General features: G+C 54.8%; 1 non-coding gene across 1 annotated transcript in view; it reads left to right on the plus strand.

Annotated features, from left to right (window-relative positions):
• Nucleotides 1–3,968: 3,968 nt before the first annotated feature.
• Nucleotides 3,969–5,000, plus strand: part of LOC144419285 (small subunit ribosomal RNA) — a 1,810-nt gene continuing 778 nt past the window's right edge. The window contains exon 1 of the ribosomal RNA XR_013473961.1: nucleotides 3,969–5,000. This exon is cut by the window's right edge and continues 778 nt beyond it. This is a non-coding gene — a ribosomal RNA (small subunit ribosomal RNA).

Consider the following 5,000-nt stretch of genomic DNA (forward strand, 5'->3'; position numbering starts at 1 on the left):
CAGAGCGAAAGACAGTAATTTCGAATGAGCCAAGAAAGAGCGGTGCGGGGCCGGTCGGAGCGCACCCTTTTCTCGGTGGCTGGCGGGCGAGAGAGTGCTGCGTCGCCGGCATCGGCGTCGAAAGAAGCCGAGCCGAAAAAAGTTAAAGTACAAACGTGCAAGCATACTAACCTAACCCTAGGTAAGGCATGTCAGAGCGAAAGACAGTAATTTCGAATGAGCCAAGAAAGAGCGGTGCGGGGCCGGTCGGAGCGCACCCTTTTCTAGGTGGCTGGCGGGCGAGAGAGTGCTGCGTCGCCGGCATCGGCGTCGAAAGAAGCCGAGCCAAAAAAAGTTAAAGTACAAACGTGCAAGCATACTAACCTAACCCTAGGTAAGGCATGTCAGAGCGAAAGACAGTAATTTCGAATGAGCCAAGAAAGAGCGGTGCGGGGCCGGTCGGAGCGCACCCTTTTCTCGGTGGCTGGCGGGCGAGAGAGTGCTGCGTCGCCGGCATCGGCGTCGAAAGAAGCCGAGCCGAAAAAAGTTAAAGTACAAACGTGCAAGCATACTAACCTAACCCTAGGTAAGGCATGTCAGAGCGAAAGACAGTAATTTCGAATGAGCCAAGAAAGAGCGGTGCGGGGCCGGTCGGAGCGCACCCTTTTCTAGGTGGCTGGCGGGCGAGAGAGTGCTGCGTCGCCGGCATCGGCGTCGAAAGAAGCCGAGCCAAAAAAAGTTAAAGTACAAACGTGCAAGCATACTAACCTAACCCTAGGTAAGGCATGTCAGAGCGAAAGACAGTAATTTCGAATGAGCCATGAAAGAGCGGTGCGGGGCCGGTCGGAGCGCACCCTTTTCTCGGTGGCTGGCGGGCGAGAGAGTGCTGCGTCGCCGGCATCGGCGTCGAAAGAAGCCGAGCCAAAAAAAGTTAAAGTACAAACGTGCAAGCATACTAACCTAACCCTAGGTAAGGCATGTCAGAGCGAAAGACAGTAATTTCGAATGAGCCATGAAAGAGCGGTGCGGGGCCGGTCGGAGCGCACCCTTTTCTCGGTGGCTGGCGGGCGAGAGAGTGCTGCGTCGCCGGCATCGGCGTCGAAAGAGGCCGAGCCGAAAAAAGTTAATGTACAAACGTGCAAGCATACTAACCTAACCCTAGGTAAGGCATGTCAGAGCGAAAGACAGTAATTTCGAATGAGCCAAGAAAGAGCGGTGCGGGGCCGGTCGGAGCGCACCCTTTTCTCGGTGGCTGGCGGGCGAGAGAGTGCTGCGTCGCCGGCATCGGCGTCGAAAGAAGCCGAGCCGAAAAAAGTTAAAGTACAAACGTGCAAGCATACTAACCTAACCCTAGGTAAGGCATGTCAGAGCGAAAGACAGTAATTTCGAATGAGCCAAGAAAGAGCGGTGCGGGGCCGGTCGGAGCGCACCCTTTTCTAGGTGGCTGGCGGGCGAGAGAGTGCTGCGTCGCCGGCATCGGCGTCGAAAGAAGCCGAGCCAAAAAAGTTAAAGTACAAACGTGCAAGCATACTAACCTAACCCTAGGTAAGGCATGTCAGAGCGAAAGACAGTAATTTCGAATGAGCCATGAAAGAGCGGTGCGGGGCCGGTCGGAGCGCACCCTTTTCTCGGTGGCTGGCGGGCGAGAGAGTGCTGCGTCGCCGGCATCGGCGTCGAAAGAAGCCGAGCCGAAAAAAGTTAAAGTACAAACGTGCAAGCATACTAACCTAACCCTAGGTAAGGCATGTCAGAGCGAAAGACAGTAATTTCGAATGAGCCAAGAAAGAGCGGTGCGGGGCCGGTCGGAGCGCACCCTTTTCTAGGTGGCTGGCGGGCGAGAGAGTGCTGCGTCGCCGGCATCGGCGTCGAAAGAAGCCGAGCCAAAAAAGTTAAAGTACAAACGTGCAAGCATACTAACCTAACCCTAGGTAAGGCATGTCAGAGCGAAAGACAGTAATTTCGAATGAGCCAAGAAAGAGCGGTGCGGGGCCGGTCGGAGCGCACCCTTTTCTAGGTGGCTGGCGGGCGAGAGAGTGCTGCGTCGCCGGCATCGGCGTCGAAAGAAGCCGAGCCAAAAAAAGTTAAAGTACAAACGTGCAAGCATACTAACCTAACCCTAGGTAAGGCATGTCAGAGCGAAAGACAGTAATTTCGAATGAGCCATGAAAGAGCGGTGCGGGGCCGGTCGGAGCGCACCCTTTTCTCGGTGGCTGGCGGGCGAGAGAGTGCTGCGTCGCCGGCATCGGCGTCGAAAGAAGCCGAGCCAAAAAAAGTTAAAGTACAAACGTGCAAGCATACTAACCTAACCCTAGGTAAGGCATGTCAGAGCGAAAGACAGTAATTTCGAATGAGCCATGAAAGAGCGGTGCGGGGCCGGTCGGAGCGCACCCTTTTCTCGGTGGCTGGCGGGCGAGAGAGTGCTGCGTCGCCGGCATCGGCGTCGAAAGAGGCCGAGCCGAAAAAAGTTAATGTACAAACGTGCAAGCATACTAACCTAACCCTAGGTAAGGCATGTCAGAGCGAAAGACAGTAATTTCGAATGAGCCAAGAAAGAGCGGTGCGGGGCCGGTCGGAGCGCACCCTTTTCTCGGTGGCTGGCGGGCGAGAGAGTGCTGCGTCGCCGGCATCGGCGTCGAAAGAAGCCGAGCCGAAAAAAGTTAAAGTACAAACGTGCAAGCATACTAACCTAACCCTAGGTAAGGCATGTCAGAGCGAAAGACAGTAATTTCGAATGAGCCAAGAAAGAGCGGTGCGGGGCCGGTCGGAGCGCACCCTTTTCTAGGTGGCTGGCGGGCGAGAGAGTGCTGCGTCGCCGGCATCGGCGTCGAAAGAAGCCGAGCCAAAAAAAGTTAAAGTACAAACGTGCAAGCATACTAACCTAACCCTAGGTAAGGCATGTCAGAGCGAAAGACAGTAATTTCGAATGAGCCATGAAAGAGCGGTGCGGGGCCGGTCGGAGCGCACCCTTTTCTCGGTGGCTGGCGGGCGAGAGAGTGCTGCGTCGCCGGCATCGGCGTCGAAAGAAGCCGAGCCGAAAAAAGTTAATGTACAAACGTGCAAGCATACTAACCTAACCCTAGGTAAGGCATGTCAGAGCGAAAGACAGTAATTTCGAATGAGCCAAGAAAGAGCGGTGCGGGGCCGGTCGGAGCGCACCCTTTTCTCGGTGGCTGGCGGGCGAGAGAGTGCTGCGTCGCCGGCATCGGCGTCGAAAGAAGCCGAGCCGAAAAAAGTTAATGTACAAACGTGCAAGCATACTAACCTAACCCTAGGTAAGGCATGTCAGAGCGAAAGACAGTAAACTCGAATGAGCCATGAAAGAGCGGTGCGGGGCCGGTCGGAGCGCACCCTTTTCTCGGTGGCTGGCGGGCGAGAGAGTGCTGCGTCGCCGGCATCGGCGTCGAAAGAAGCCGAGCCGAAAAAAGTTAAAGTACAAACGTGCAAGCATACTAACCTAACCCTAGGTAAGGCATGTCAGAGCGAAAGACAGTAATTTCGAATGAGCCAAGAAAGAGCGGTGCGGGGCCGGTCGGAGCGCACCCTTTTCTCGGTGGCTGGCGGGCGAGAGAGTGCTGCGTCGCCGGCATCGGCGTCGAAAGAAGCCGAGCCGAAAAAAGTTAAAGTACAAACGCGATGCTAATGAGCGAGCCGTTGTCTCGACTAATGTGTAGGGGGCGTTCGATCGAGCGTCTGGCTTGAGCGCTTGTCGGCCTAGCAGAACGGTCGCATTGTTATGCCCGGGTTTTAGGCACCGCTGCAGGCGGCCGGCAGAGCTCTTGTTTGTGCGAAACTGAATGGATCGAGCCCGAGAGAGGGCGAGCAAAGAAAAAACGCAAATCGCTCCGCCTGGCACTGCCGGCGAGAGCGTGGACGTCGCGGCCAGCGACTGTCGAAGCCGAGTACGGCCGCAGGCGATCGCCTCGGTCTTAAACGAATGCGACGAGCACGCGCCGGGCGGCCCAGCAAGGGCCGAGCGCAGCTGTCGCAGCTATCTGGTTGATCCTGCCAGTAGTGATATGCTTGTCTCAAAGATTAAGCCATGCAGGTGCAAGTACGAGTTCTCGTAAAGCGAAACTGCGAATGGCTCATTAAATCAGTCTTGGTTTATTTGGTCTCGTAAGCGAAGTGGATAACTGTGGTAATTCTAGAGCTAATACATGCATTAAGCGCCGACTTCGGGAGGCGCGCTTTTATCAGATCAAAACCGACCGGGTTCGTCCTGTGACGTTTGATGACTCTGGATAACCACGCGGATCGTACGGTCTCTGCACCGACGACGTATCATTCAAGTGTCTGCCCTATCAACTGTCGAAGGTACGCTACGTGCCTACCTTTGTGATAACGGGTAACGGGGAATCAGGGTTCGATTCCGGAGAGGGAGCCTGAGAAACGGCTACCACATCCAAGGAAGGCAGCAGGCGCGCAAATTACCCATTCCCGACACGGGGAGGTAGTGACGAAAAATAACAATACAGGACTCTAACGAGGCCCTGTAATTGGAATGAGTACATCCTAAAACTCTTAACGAGTATCCATTGGAGGGCAAGTCTGGTGCCAGCAGCCGCGGTAATTCCAGCTCCAACAGTGTATGCTAAAGTTGTTGCGGTTGAAAAGCTCGTAGTTGGATTTTGGGCGAGCGCCGCCGGTCCGTCGCAAGGCGTGTCACTGGTTGCGTTCGCCTCACCTTCGGTTCTCCGTCGGTGCTCTTGACTGAGTGTCGGCGGTGGCCGATAAGTTTACTTTGAAAAAATTAGAGTGTTCAAAGCAGGCTGTTCGCCTGCATAGTGTTGCATGGAATAATGGAATAGGACCTCGGTTCTATTTTGTTGGTTTTCGGAGCACGAGGTAATGATTAAGAGGGACAGACGGGGGCGTCCGTACTCTGCCGTTAGAGGTGAAATTCTTGGATCGGCGGAAGACGAACTACTGCGAAAGCATTCGCCAAGAATGTTTTCTTTAATCAAGAGCGAAAGTCAGAGGTTCGAAGACGATCAGATACCGTCCTAGTTCTGACTATAAAC

This window comes from Styela clava, unplaced genomic scaffold, assembly GCF_964204865.1.
Source record: "Styela clava unplaced genomic scaffold, kaStyClav1.hap1.2 HAP1_SCAFFOLD_240, whole genome shotgun sequence".
In the NCBI taxonomy this organism is placed as follows: Eukaryota; Metazoa; Chordata; class Ascidiacea; order Stolidobranchia; family Styelidae; genus Styela; species Styela clava.